This window comes from Pseudophryne corroboree, chromosome 4, assembly GCF_028390025.1.
Source record: "Pseudophryne corroboree isolate aPseCor3 chromosome 4, aPseCor3.hap2, whole genome shotgun sequence".
NCBI classification, from domain to species: Eukaryota; Metazoa; Chordata; class Amphibia; order Anura; family Myobatrachidae; genus Pseudophryne; species Pseudophryne corroboree.
In genome coordinates this window covers 67,382,434-67,397,680 of record NC_086447.1, presented here as the reverse complement: position 1 = coordinate 67,397,680, position 15,247 = coordinate 67,382,434, and the positions used below count along the sequence as shown (strand labels likewise).

The 15,247-nt window shown below is 45.8% G+C and overlaps 1 protein-coding gene and 1 long non-coding RNA gene across 2 annotated transcripts in view; both read right to left on the bottom strand.

The window, feature by feature from the left end:
- Window positions 1-15,247, bottom strand: part of LOC134908899 (cytochrome P450 2K1-like) — a 256,817-nt gene that overhangs the window by 209,639 nt on the left and 31,931 nt on the right. The window lies entirely within an intron of this gene.
- On the bottom strand, window positions 5,071-7,333 carry LOC134911106 (uncharacterized). Its single transcript, XR_010176322.1, has 3 exons — window positions 7,257-7,333; window positions 6,971-7,183; window positions 5,071-6,368 (listed from the first exon to the last, which is right to left on the bottom strand). It is a non-coding gene; the product is annotated as an uncharacterized LOC134911106 (long non-coding RNA).

The window sequence follows — 15,247 nt, the reverse complement described above, 5'->3', positions numbered from 1 at the left end:
CTTCAGGGTCAGCCGGTGTTGATCCAGTCAGACAACATCACGGCAGTCGCCCACGTAAACAGACAGGGCGGCACAAGAAGCAGGAGGGCAATGATGGAAGTGGCAAGGATTCTTCGCTGGGCGGAGAATCATGTGATAGCACTGTCAGCAGTGTTCATTCCGGGAGTGGACAACTGGGAAGCAGACTTCCTCAGCAGACACGATCTTCACCCGGGGGAGTGGGGACTTCACCCAGAAGTCTTCCACATGATTGTGAACCGTTGGGAAAAACCAAAGGTGGACATGATGGCGTCCCGCCTCAACAAAAAACTAGACAGATATTGCGCCAGGTCAAGGGACCCTCAGGCAATAGCGGTGGACGCTCTGGTAACACCGTGGGTGTACCAGTCAGTGTATGTGTTCCCTCCTCTGCCTCTCATACCCAAGGTACTGAGAATCATAAGAAGGAGAGGAGTAAGAACTATACTCGTGGCTCCGGATTGGCCAAGGAGGACTTGGTACCCGGAACTTCAAGAGATGCTCACGGAGGACCCGTGGCCTCTACCTCTAAGAAGGGACCTGCTCCAGCAGGGACCCTGTCTGTTCCAAGACTTACCGCGGCTGCGTTTGACGGCATGGCGGTTGAACGCCGGATCCTGAAGGAAAAAGGCATTCCGGATGAAGTCATCCCTACCCTGATCAAAGCCAGGAAGGATGTAACCGTGCAACATTATCACCGTATCTGGCGTAAATATGTTGCGTGGTGTGAGGCCAGGAAGGCCCCTACAGAGGAATTTCAATTGGGTCGTTTCCTGCATTTCCTGCAAACAGGACTGTCTATGGGCCTAAAATTAGGGTCCATTAAGGTTCAAATTTCGGCCCTGTCGATTTTCTTCCAAAAAGATCTAGCTTCACTTCCTGAAGTTCAGACGTTTGTCAAAGGGGTACTGCATATACAGCCTCCTTTTGTGCCTCCAGTGGCACCTTGGGATCTCAATGTGGTGTTGGGATTCCTAAAATCACATTGGTTTGAACCACTCACCACTGTGGACTTAAAATACCTCACATGGAAAGTGGTAATGCTGTTAGCCCTGGCTTCAGCCAGGCGTGTTTCAGAATTGGCGGCTTTATCTTATAAAAGCCCTTACCTAATTTTCCATACGGACAGGGCAGAATTGAGGACTCGTCCTCAATTTCTCCCTAAGGTGGTTTCAGCATTTCACTTGAACCAGCCTATTGTGGTGCCTGCGGCTACTAGGGACTTGGAAGATTCCAAGTTGCTGGACGTGGTCAGGGCCCTGAAAATATATGTTTCCAGGACGGCTGGAGTCAGAAAATCTGACTCGCTGTTTATCCTGTATGCACCCAACAAGCTGGGTGCTCCTGCTTCTAAGCAGACTATTGCTCGTTGGATTTGTAGTACAATTCAGCTTGCACATTCTGTGGCAGGCCTGCCACAGCCAAAATCTATAAAAGCCCATTCCACAAGGAAAGTGGGCTCATCTTGGGCGGCTGCCCGAGGGGTCTCGGCTTTACAACTTTGCCGAGCAGCTACTTGGTCAGGGGCAAACACGTTTGCTAAATTCTACAAATTTGATACCCTGGCTGAGGAGGACCTGGAGTTCTCTCATTCGGTGCTGCAGAGTCATCCGCACTCTCCCGCCCGTTTGGGAGCTTTGGTATAATCCCCATGGTCTTTACGGAGTCCCCAGCATCCACTTAGGACGTTAGAGAAAATAAGAATTTACTTACCGATAATTCTATTTCTCATAGTCCGTAGTGGATGCTGGGCGCCCATCCCAAGTGCGGATTGTCTGCAATACTTGTACATAGTTATTGTTACAAAATCGGGTTATTATTGTTGTGAGCCATCTTGTCAGAGGCTCCTTTGTTATCATGCTGTTAACTGGGTTCAGATCACAGGTTGTACGGTGTGATTGGTGTGGCTGGTATGAGTCTTACCCGGGATTCAAAATCCTTCCTTATTGTGTACGCTCGTCCGGGCACAGTATCCTAACTGAGGCTTGGAGGAGGGTCATAGGGGGAGGAGCCAGTGCACACCAGCTAGTCCTAAAGCTTTTACTTTGTGCCCAGTCTCCTGCGGAGCCGCTATTCCCCATGGTCCTTACGGAGTCCCCAGCATCCACTACGGACTATGAGAAATAGAATTATCGGTAAGTAAATTCTTATTTTTTACCCATTACGGCAGCACTGTCCCCCTTTTTACCCATTACGGCAGCACTGTCCCCCTTTTTACACATTATGGCAGCACTGTCCCCCTTTTTACCCATTACGGCACTACTGTCCCCCTTTTTACACATTACGGCAGCAGTCCTCCTTTTTACCCATTACAGCAGCACTGGCCCCCTTTTTACACATTACAGCAGTACTGTCCCCCTTTTTTACACATCATGGCAGCAGTCCCCCTTTTTACACATTACGGCAGCACTGGACCCCTTTTTACACATTACAGCAGTACTGTCCCCCTTTTTTACACATCATGGCAGCAGTCCCCCATTTTTACACATTACGGCAGCAGAGTCTGGGGGGCGGGTACAGAGAGAGTGAGAGTGTAAGTTTGACAGCAGTCAGGAACCTCCCCCCTCCACCCCCCTACCCCAATCCGCCAGCCCAGCTACCTGTTTTTGTGGGGTGGCTGGAACTTGAAGATGTGGTGACCTGGCCTAAGAGTTGTCGTCAGTGCTCGCTCCCCGCCGGCGCCGGGCATCTGACAGCGCAATTTCTTGTCCCCGGCGGATGCTGGCCTCAAAGAGGAGGATCCAGGGGTGAGGAGGAGCCAGGAGCGGGGAGGAGCGGATACCCTCTCCTCTGAAAAAGCTTCCTGCGCTCTGCTCGCAGGCCGCGGCTGTCGAACTCGAGCATACTTTAATGAGAAGCTGTCAGTGTCAGCAGCAGCAGTGCTCCCGTGCAGCAGCGGCGGCCAGCCGGAGTTAGAGTCAGTGTACAAGTGCGGCCGTGCGGGTGTGGTGCCATAAGGTGCGCCCTCAGTGCATTTGCGATGTGGGCAATGCACCATTGGCCCCCACCTAGTTACGGCACTGGTTTGAATGACAACATCCCAAAATACGAATGAATAGACCATTGGTCAAACGCGGCTGTTATAGCATAGAATACGGGAATTCACTATTCATTCGTATTTGGGTGTTAGTCTCTGAGGGCTCAAATGCGGTCATTTTTTTTTGCGATTCGTTATAAAAAGCGGCAAAAAATAGACCTGCTTTTTCAGTCGTGTTTACATGTGTTGCAAATAAAAAATCACTCACACCTGAATTAGGATGCCTATAAAAGGATGTTAGGCCCATTTCAATACACCTACACTCAGAAATGGCAGCAGGACTGTGGGCCAGTGATCTTTTGTGTGCTGTGGGATTCCCCAGACTCAGACATCAGCCTGTAAGTAGCCAGGGCCAAGAAACTGAACATGGTCAGCAGGTTGTACAGGCTCCGCGGAGGCTACGCAGGCCTCGTTTTTTTAGGGGGCGTTTAAACTTGAACGCATTGTCCGATGATATGGTCATACAGATGTTCCGTCTAAATCGTAACAACATTTTCCGTCTGTATGACCTTGTCAAACTGGGCCTAGACCCTGAGACAGCACGCTCTCGCTCTGTCTCAGGCCTGCACAAACTCCTGGCTGTGTTGCACTTTCTGGCTACTGGCAACTTTCAGGCTGTGTCTGGGGATGTCATAGGAATCTCACAGCCCACATTTTCCAGAATCTTAACACAGGTGATGTATACCTAACAACCTCTTCTGTTTTGTGTTTGTTTTAATTTCTCGGTGGCCAGTTCTGTCTTAAAATCTCAAGTTTATTGTTCTTTAAAATGTTCACACAGGTTTTGGCAGTTTTGCAGCCACACATCGAGGCCTCAATCTGCTTCCCTACCCAGGAGTCTCAGTGGCATGCCGTCAGGGTAGATTTCTATGAGCTGGCTGGCATGCCCAATGTGCTTGGAGCCATAGATTGCACACACATTCAGCTGAGACCACCTAGGGGCAGGCAGCACATATATACAAACCGCCATTTTGAACACTCCACAAATGCGCAGGTGGTTTGTGATGCAAATCTCAAAATAATGAGTGTTGTTGCCGGTTACCCTGGGGGCTGCCATGGAATGTGATAGAAAGATGTTTTGGTGTGCTATAATCTAGGTTTCGGTGTCTGGATAAGTCTGGTGGCCTTTTGTTGTATAGTCCCTCCAAGGTGACTCAAATTGTGTTCTGCTGCTGATTTCTTCATAACATGTGTTTGCAACAACATCTGCCACATGTTGAGGAGGAGGAGGAGGAAAGCAGCCAGCAAGCAGAGGAATTAGAGACATCTGGTGATACTTGGAGTACTGATGTAGGGAGGCAGGTTAGGCAACACATCATCAATAGCTATTTCTAAGGTAAGCTTGGTTTGCTTATTTCATTTGTTGTGTCTTCATAAATAGATGTTTTGTTTTTTTGGTCAAAATCCATTACTCAGAATGTGTCTGTCTCCTTGACACATACAAACATACCCTCGCTATATGATCAACAAATGTTGCATGTGTATTGAGTGTCTTTTTAATATCAAAACAACAGATTATGAGTGGCATGCATTAAGTCTGGATAAGTGTTCGAAATCTTACAGTGCTAATTTCTTACAAGCCCACATCATCCATTTAGTATTTCACTTTATCATTGTGTGTAATGTCCTAATGCACAGGTTCACAAACTCGGCCCCCAGGACCACACACAGTGCATGTTTTTCTCGTAACCCAGTAGAAGCACAGGTGTATGAATTTCTCACAGACATATGTAAAAAGGTTCACAGGTGGAGCTAAGTATGTCACTGGTGATTCTGTGAGTAGACCTTCAAAACATGCACTGTGTGGGTTCCTGATGGCCGAGTTTGTGAACCTGTGTTCACAAAAAACACTCCTCAACATATAATATGTTTGCCTTAAGGAATACATGTGTCCCTATGTGTGACGCACCATCATATTTAAGACTCACAAACTTACTGTAATCAGGAATAATTTATTTCCTAATGTTTGATGCTCTAAACTTGATGCTGTGTAAGTAAATACACAGTTTGCCACACATATACATTATTATAAACAGTTTTTGTTTGTTTTTTTGTTAAAGTACATATTTGTTTGTTTCAGCATCATGTGTAAAAACATGCTTAAAATTTTTTAGCACACACAAACCTGTCCCAACAATACTGACATTAATTTGGACAATGTTTTTCAAACAAAACAAAGGCAACATATTAGCTTTTTACTCCACTCAATTGTGTTCATCTTGTAATGTATAGATAAGATAGCTAAGATATGTATCACTAACATTGTCATTTGGATTGTCTGCAGGCAAAGAGAATGATTGGAATCTAGAAAAAGTAATGATTAGAAAAAAATCAAGTGGTCAGTTTACTTCCTGCTAACATGTATGTGTGGCTCCATCAACATTTTCCTCCTCCAATACCCCAAAAAAATGACAAGGAATAAATGTGCATAATATTTTTTACAATTAATTTGGTGCACTTATAATTAATGATGTTAAAAAAGGGGCAAGGAGTTAAGTGTGCTATTTTGTAAAGCATCAAAAACACTTGCTAACTTTACTTATCACAAATGTCTAACTTCTTTTTTGTTACGTTTTTTTTGGTGGCTGCTTGTCCTGCCCTTTGCCTTTAGCATTGTCATGTTGGCGTGCTCTGGTGGAGCGTCTTGGTGGTGATGAGACTGGCGTCATATTTGGAGTAGTCGTACCAGAACTGCTGCTTGTTTGCTGTTGGTGCATGCATCTGAGTGTTTCATTCAGGTTAGTGAGGGTGGCATTGAGTTCACGTGTAGCAGCATTTTGATTTTCTACTATTCTGAATAAACTTTCATTAATCTTTTGACTGTTTTGAAAAATGCTCATATAACTTTGCTGTTGTCTGTGGTGTTCTTCAATTAGTCTGTGCTGTTCTTCCATTAGTCTGTGCTGTTCTTCCATTATTCACTGTAAGTTGCCCATGACCTGTGTAATGTCTGTACGCATGAGTTCCATGGTATTGCCTATTCTGGTTGTTTGCTCATTTTGTCGACTCAGATTTCTTGAGCTTCTTCTGAGGTGAGATGGTAGGCTTGCAAACATTTGTGTCTGCTTACTCAGGCAATCTTCATTAGTGGCCTGCTGTCTAACCCAAATAGTCCAAAACACCTGATCAGGGCCTTGTGTTCCTGGTGTTGTTGGGCTGTGTTGTGGTGGTGGTGTGCTTTGTTGTGGTGGTGTACTCACAGGTGCTGGGGGGCTCATTCCTTGCATTAATGGCTGCATTTCTAAGATGTTTGTCTCCTCCATGTCACTGTGTTGGTGTTGTTGCGGAGGGATGCTGTTCCCAGGACTCGAAGCTGAAATATTAAACATATCTACGTTAGCTATCCATATGTTTGTGAAATGATAAAAAAACACTACACATGGAACACATGTCATTCACTGTTGCTTTCTACTATTCTGCCTAGCAACATCATCACTCATAGCTTAAATACATACATATGCCTGTTTGTGGCAAATGTGTCTGGTTACTTAATTGTGAAAGCAAACACTTTAGTTTTATTGTAGCTCACACATACTCCAGCATAAAAGAAACATTGTAATACATAATGTGTTACCTTATAGCTTTGTTCAAACAAACATAGTAATGTTTTTGTTGGTATTTTGTAATGTTACCTTAAGCACACATGAGATGTTTGGACAAACAAACTTACTTTTTACAAACAAACCAACATGCTTTTTTGTTGCAGCATCTTAAACCCAATGTCATACTGTATGACTCAAGTGGACATACATATCTTTACTGGATGTGGACAAGGCCATTTAGTTTGGATTCCATTTCAGCTTTTACTAACTGCGGTAAGTATTTTTGTTTTGGATGTGTTTGTACTTAATGCGGTTATGACTGATTATGATTATGTTCTGACATTTTACACTTTTGTTCCAGTTTGATACTCACAATCAAGATGAGGGGAGTGTGGATGACGTCTTGGAGGTGTGTCCAAAATTTGGAGTGGGGGGACAGAACATACGGACGATAATCTTCGTGGCGGGGTAGCCTGCTGTGTTTGTGGCGGGACAGACGACCTTGCTTTCTTTTCGGCCACAGGTTTCTTGTGGTGATGTCTAACAGAAGAGCCACTTCTGCTGCTCCATACTTCTTTTGATGGACCTTTTAATGAAAGTGCAATTTTGTTATGGCCATTCCTTTACAAGCATACCCTATACTACAATGGACACTTTACCTGCTTCCGCAGCGTCATCATCATCAGATGTGTTAGGATTTACTGGCCGACGAGTAGTACTGCTTTTTTCAGACACTGTATAAAATTAGATATATTCATAAATCATGCTATTGTGTATACATCCACCCATTATGCTTATAAACAATTTTTCCTTTAGAAATGCTTGGTTTTTAATTCTAAAAAACATAAGGACCAGAAATACCAAATAAATTAATTTAAAAAAAAATGCACTATGGCAACATCAAGACAGGCAAACATGTACAGGACACTGACATAGGCCACAAGTTAAAGGAATGGGTTTTTATTTTTAATTTAAAAAAAAATAATAATTTTGTATTGCTTTTAAAAAATAATACAGATGCAATATGTAATTGGCTTTGTGATGTGGCACTCCAAATACACATTACCACTATATGACCACACAAAAAACCAGCAAATGTTAAGATTTCAAAAAACGCAGTATGGTGTCACGGTACAAATACAAGCAAAAAAAATATTAAAATAAAAATTAAAAAAAACATAACATTCTGTAAAGATGACATTACACATGTAAGTGGTTTACAAACCACTATCCAGTACTCCAGCCTCTAACATGACAACGACTTTTTTTAATTAAAAAAAAAATTGGTTCACTTATATATAAAACATAGTCATAATTTTTAACGTAAAAAACGCCCAAAAGGAAAACATTATTGCAGGACAAATCAGAGACACAACAAGTCCAAACTACACATGCAAAATATCTGTCTGAAAAACACATGACATACAATAAAGTAAGATGTCACATTGGCTTTTAGCTAGCACATGACCCAAAACAATGTATTTGCAGACACACACTTGAAGATGGGAGTAATATGCAACGTCACATGACACAGATTACAAAATACAACTTATAAAAAAATAAAAAAAATAAAAAAACACGTGCTCACCATTCTTCCTTGGCCTATCTGAATCCCGGACATGGGTTGCAGAGACAACTTCAGGAGGTATGACACTCCGCATGGGCTCCTCATACTCCAGATATCTTGCAATATAGGGCTGCCCACCACCGGTTTGCCGAGCCGACTTGGCCTCCTTGGCCATTTTGGACTTGACACGTCGCTTTATGTCATAGTACCGTTTGCGGCATGTGTCCTCCGTCTGCTTGACCACCCCCTCACTATTGACAGCAGCAACAACTTTCGCCCACAACACCGTCTCCCTCCGTGTTGGCACCTTGGCGGACTCAGGGCCAAATAGCTGCCTCTGATACTTCATCAGCTCACGCACAAATGCCACATTTTCAGCAAAACTAAACTTTACATTCCGCCCAGTCTTAGTAGTGGTGCGTGGCTGCGGAGCACTCTGACTGTCACTATCACTTGAGGCTGCTGCAGCAACCTCACCCACCTCCTCCACCTCACTAACCTCACTAACACTCACCTCCTCCACCTGGCCGACCTCCTCCCCCTCACTCACACCCTCCACCTCTGAGTCACACATAATTGTGTGTCTAAACAGTTAACACAGGAAAAAAAAGACAAACAACACACTCCTCCACTACCACTACACAACTCACACACACACACACACACACACACACACTGACAAGGGACTATAAAGAAAAATAACTTGGACTAAAAATTAGACAAAACCACAAAATACAAGACAACAAGAATGACAAGATGACTTTCAAACACAATACCACACTCAGAAATCACTACCAACACTCCTCTTCAAACCACAAAATCACCTACCTCCACAGCACAACCTCCCTCCTCCTCACCACTAACTAAACCCACGAGGTGCGGATGGTTTGGGGCGTATTTATATGGTTGCGCACAGACAATCCTACCATCTGAAACACAACCAATCACGAACGGGGATGAAAATCAAAACTGAAAGTGAAAATGCGGGCGCGGGAAAAAAAAACCCTGCCGCGTTTAACTTAGTGAAAAAACCAGCAAAACCAACAAAAACACGTACGCAAACGACAATGACGGCCATAAATGTGGCCAAAAAAAACGACTGGCATCGACATTGGAAAACACGAAAACAATAAACTCGAATGCTTAGTAACTTTGCGTATATGGATTCAAAAAGTTGCATGAAAATGCACCCGATACAAAACGAGTTTAAACACTACACAAACCGACTCAAACACGAATATTAGTAAATATTGCCCATGGTCTCTAGAATCGCATCTTTGGGATGGGACACGCTTGGTTTTATAGTTTTGGTTTGAGCATAGTGCCTAGCCTGTAAATACATAAAGAACCAGCCTTTCTGCAGACCAAAAGTATTTTGGAGATAATCAAAAGTGCGGATGGTGCCACCTGGATCAAAGATGTCTTTTATCGCTATTATCCCCTTCGCTTTCCAGTTCAAATACAGCTGATTATCTAGACCCGGAGTGTAACTGGGATTTCCACAGAAGGTAGCAAAATGAGTGTCAGTATAATCCCTCTTTAAGCATTTATGTTACGCACACCAGTGCTAACAGGAGTATACCGGTGTATGAACAGAGAGGGATGCGGAGCAAACGAACTCACAGACAGTATAACATAACATACACAGAAGGTGATGGAATAACTAATAAACACAAAGTGAACGGAGAAGCCCGAAGGCTCAGGAACTGGGTGTCTCCCTAGTGTCAGGAATGCTCAGATGGAATAGAGCGGACAATGAAGCGAGATGTAGTGATTTAACATGTGGAGCACCCGAAATAATGTTGCTAAGAGCAACAGAAAAAACCCCAAAGGGTTACCAACGGGTGTGGGAATAAACTCCTTGGTCAGAGATAGAAATATAGACACAAGGAGAGTATCCACAATCCTAACCCCCACTTGCAGGGCACAGGTTCAGCTTACTGCCACTAAACTGACACCTGGACGCCCTTGCACAGTGAGAGAGGATTAAGCAGGCAGGTCTGAGAGTACAGCCGCAAACCTGCAGGGTTCACAGAATAGCAAAAGAACCCCAGCAGGTTAAACAACTGACTCCAGGCTTACGGCTAGATCCGGATTGGCAGAATGAAGTACCGAATCCCAAGGCCTATTTGCAGTAAGCAACAAGTAAATACAAAGTCACACAGTACTAGCTAATTCTCTGGAACTGACTAACAAACAAAGATTCAGCAGCATTTGCCTAGCCTGAGAGGATGGTTTATATAGCAGGTGCTGTCCACGCCCCACTCAGACCTCACAGACTGTGAGCACAAAACCAGTGCCGGATTCCCTGCCGTGCACAGAGCCTGTAACCACTGCACAGTAAAAACCCGTACCGGAGTATCAGCTGCGCTCAGGTTACTTCGCTAATACTTGCCTCCCGGTTGCCATGGCGACGTGGCAGCACAGAGCAGGAGATCCTAACAGTACCCCCCCCCTCTGACGAGGGGTCAAAGAACCCCTACCACCGGGTTTATCGGGGAACTGCGAGAAGAAAGAGTGTATCAGTCTGGGGGCATGAAGATCACAACTGCGCACCCATGACCGCTCCTCCGGGCCATACCCCTTCCAGTGCACCAAAAATGACAGCCGACCCCGAACCATCTTGGAGTCAAGAACCCTTTCAACCACAAACTCCCTCTGACCCCGTATCAGAAGAGGAGAAGGTCTTCTACTGGAAGAAGGATTACTAACCGCCAGTTTTAAAAGGGAACAATGAAATGTTTTATTGATACCCAATGAACGGGGCAGATCTAACTGAAATGCCACCGGATTGATAACCCTGGTGATCTTATAAGGGCCGATGAACCGGGGGCCTAACTTATGAGATGGCTGTCTCAACTTCAAATTCTTGGTGGACAACCAGACGAAGTCTCCTAATTTGAAGCTGCAGGGTCTTCTCCGCTTATCAAAAACCCTTTTGGTCACTAATGACACAGACACAAGGGCTTTCTTCACTTTCCTCCAAATACCCCTAAGGGCCGAAACCACAGAGGAACCACCAGGCGTGGAATCCAGGGGGTCAAAAGAATTGGCCTTAGGATGATGCCCATACACACAAAGGAAGGGAGAGATCCCTGTAGCAGAGTAAGCCGCGTTGTTATAGGCAAACTCCGCCATGGACAGATGAGCAACCCAGTCAGTATGACACTTGGAGACATAACACCTGAGGAACTGCTCCAAGGACTGGTTCACCCTCTCAGTCTGCCCATTAGACTGTGGATGGTAGCCTGACGACAAACTCACAGAAATCTGGAGTTCAGAACAAAATGCCCTCCAGAATTTGGCCACAAATTGGGATCCACGGTCAGAGACCACATCAAGTGGCAACCCGTGGAGGTGCACAACATGCTGCATAAATAACTCAGACAGGCGTCTGGCCGATGGCAACCCAACCAATGGAACGAAATGCGCCATCTTCGAAAACCTGTCAACGACAACCCAAATGGCTGTCATCCCCGAGGATTTGGGCAAGTCCACCACAAAATCCATGGAAATGTGGGTCCATGGCTTAGATGGAATAGAGAGTGTATGTAATGGGCCGACAGGAACCCCTCTAGGAGTTTTATTTCGGGCACAAACGTCACATGCCCGAACCCACTGATCCAGATCCCTAGCCACCGAGGGCCACCACACCGCCCTAGACAGCAACTCCCGAGTTCTGGCAATACCCGGATGCCCTGCTGACCTCTTGGCATGGAATTCCAGGAACACTCGCTGTCTTAACCTAGGAGGCACAAACAAGAGACCTACCGGATGGTCTGGAGGAGCCTGCTCCTGTGCTCTAAGTACTAATGACAAGAGGTCCTGGGTAATGCCCACTTTAATACATGATGGGGACACAATGGGTAATGGCTCCTCGGTGGTCTCTTGGACTGGAGCAAAACTCCGCGAGAGCGCATCAGCCTTGATGTTTTTTGACCCAGGGCGATATGTTATCAAAAAATTAAAGCGAGCAAAAAACAAAGCCCATCGTGCCTGCCTGGCATTGAGCCGCTTCGCTGACTCTAAATATGCCAGATTCTTATGGTCGGTGAGAATTGAGACCACAAACTTAGCCCCCTCAAGCCAGTGTCTCCACTCCCCGAGGGCATCCTTTATAGCCAACAATTCCCGGTTACCCACATCATAATTCATCTCGGCAGACGAAAATTTACGGGAAAAGTAAGCACAGGGATGAAGGCGATTATCAGACACCCCCATCTGAGAGAGCACTGCCCCAATACCTATCTGAGAGGCATCCACTTCCACCACAAAAGGACGCTCTGGATCTGGGTGTCGCAGCACCTTGGCCGAGACAAATGCCCTTTTAAGACGAGCAAAGGCCGCTTTGGCCTCACAAGACCAGTGAGCAACATCCACCCCTTTCTTAGTGAGTGCCACCAAGGGGGCCACTATAGACGAAAATCCAGCGATAAATCGTCTATAAAAATTCGCAAAGCCCAGAAAACGCTGAAGCGCCTTCAAACTAGTGGGCTGCACCCAATCCAGGACTGCCTGTACCTTAGAACCCTCCATTTGGAAACCTTCTGGGGAGATAATATACCCTAGAAATGCGATATGCTGGACTTCAAATTCGCACTTCTCCAGCTTCGCCCCAAGCTGGTGGTCTCTGAGTTTCTGGAGGACTAAGCGTACATGCTTCCGATGTTCCTCCAGGGAATGGGAGAAGATTAGGATGTCATCTAGATAAACAACTAAGAATCTATCCAAATATTCCCTGAGCACATCGTTCATGAATTCCTGGAAGACTGCCGGGGCATTAGAGAGCCCAAAAGGCATCACCAAATATTCATAATGCCCTGAGTGGGTATTAAAGGCAGTCTTCCATTCATTCCCCTCTCTTATTCGGATTAGTTTGTAAGCACCGCGTAGGTCAATCTTAGAAAAAATGGTGGCAGTACGAAGCTGGTCAAACAAAACCGAAATGAGAGGCAGTGGGTACGAGTTTTTAATCGTGATACGGTTCAATTCCCTGAAGTCGATGCAGGGTCGCAACGAACCGTCCTTTTTACCCACGAAGAAGAACCCCGACCCAACTGGGGACTGTGAGGGTCTGATAAATCCTTTAGCCAAGTTCTCCTGAATGTACTCTGCCATAGCCTGAGTCTCAGGACGTGACAGGGAGTACAACCTGCTCTTGGGAAGCTTAGCATCCGGCAACAAATCAGTGGCACAGTCATAGGGGCGATAGGGAGGTAGTACCTCCGCAACTTTTTGGAGAACACATCCGCAAAATCTGCATAACATCGTGGCAATCCTGGCAAACTTAGCTGCGAGAGCCTGACTGGAAGGCTCAAGCAACTCCTGAAACAATCACTACCCCAACTAAGAATCTCCCCAGAGACCCAGTCAAATTGAGGGTTATGGGCCCTTAACCAGGGTAACCCCAAAACCAATGGGGCAAAAGAACAGACAGTCACATAGAAAGACAATTTTTCAGAGTGTGTGGCTCCAATAAACAAAGGAATTTGGCTGGTGCAGGAGGTAATTTTACCCTGGGACAATGGTTCCCCGTTTAACCCACAGATCTCAATCTCTGATGCCAAAGGTACAGAGGGAACAGAGTGTTCCAGGGCGAATTGACGGTCCATGAAAACCCCATCGGCCCCACTGTCAACAAAGGCCTCAGTCTTGACAGTTCGGCCGAGGATCTCCAAAGTCACCGGAATGAGAAAAGTCTTATTGGGAAATTCTGACTTCTGGCCTGACAGGATATTTCCCATCACCCTCAGGCCCTGAAGTTTTCCAGCTTTTCTGGGCATGATACTACAACATGACCTTTATTCCCACAGTACAAACACAAACCCTGCTGTCTCCTCCGCGTCTTCTCACGCGAGGAGAGGCGGGTTGCCCCAATCTGCATAGGCTCCTCGGAATATTCCTCAGAGTCTGAGGTTCCCTTGGGAAAAAAGGAAACTGCGGTCTCCCTTTCAAGCCTATGCTCTCTCAGCCGTCTATCCACCCGGATGGATAACTGCATGAGCTGATCTAAGCTATCAGGCGAGGGATATTGTACCAGTTGGTCCTTTATCTGGTCAAAAAGGCCCCTTCGGTACTGGTTTCTCGGGGCTGGGTCATTCCACTGGGTATCATGAGCCAACCTCCGAAACTCAGTACTATAAACCTCAGCTGGCCGTCGCCCTTGCTTAAGGACCGTAATCTGAGCCTCGGCTGAAGCAATCTTGTCAGGGTCATCATACAAAATGTCTAGAGCCGTAAAAAAAGCATCAACACTTTTAAGCGACAGACAGTCAGGCTGCAACCCATATGCCCAAACCTGTGGGTCTCCTTGTAGCAAGGAAATCACCATGCCCACCCGCTGAATCTCCGACCCAGAAGACTGGGGCCTAAGCCTGAAATATAGCTTACAACTAACCTTGAAACAAAAGAACTGCGAGCGATCTCCAGAAAAACGATCCGGGAGATTTACTTTCGGCTCCTTAACCCCTGAACTTGCCGCTGCTGCTGTGGGAGCTCCGCTAGCGGCCTGCGGGGTGTTCATTTTAATAGACATCTCATTAAATTGTCGAGTCAGGACCTGCACCTGATCGACCACCTGTTGCAAAGTATTTTGAGGGGTATGCTCCATATTCCCACAAAATTTCAACAGGAGTAAGGCTGCTGAATATGTTACGCACACCAGTGCTAACAGGAGTATACCGGTGTATGAACAGAGAGGGATGCGGAGCAAACGAACTCACAGACAGTATAACATAACATACACAGAAGGTGATGGAATAACTAATAAACACAAAGTGAACGGAGAAGCCCAAAGGCTCAGGAACTGGGTGTCTCCCTAGTGTCAGGAATGCTCAGATGGAATAGAGCGGACAATGAAGCGAGATGTAGTGATTTAACATGTGGAGCACCCGAAATGATGTTGCTAAGAGCAACAGAAAAAACCCCAAAGGGTTACCAACGGGTGTGGGAATAAACTCCTTGGTCAGAGATAGAAATATAGACAGAAGGAGAGTATCCACAATCCTAACCCCCACTTGCAGGGCACAGGTTCAGCTTACTGCCACTAAACTGACACCTGGACGCCCTGCACAGTGAGAGAGG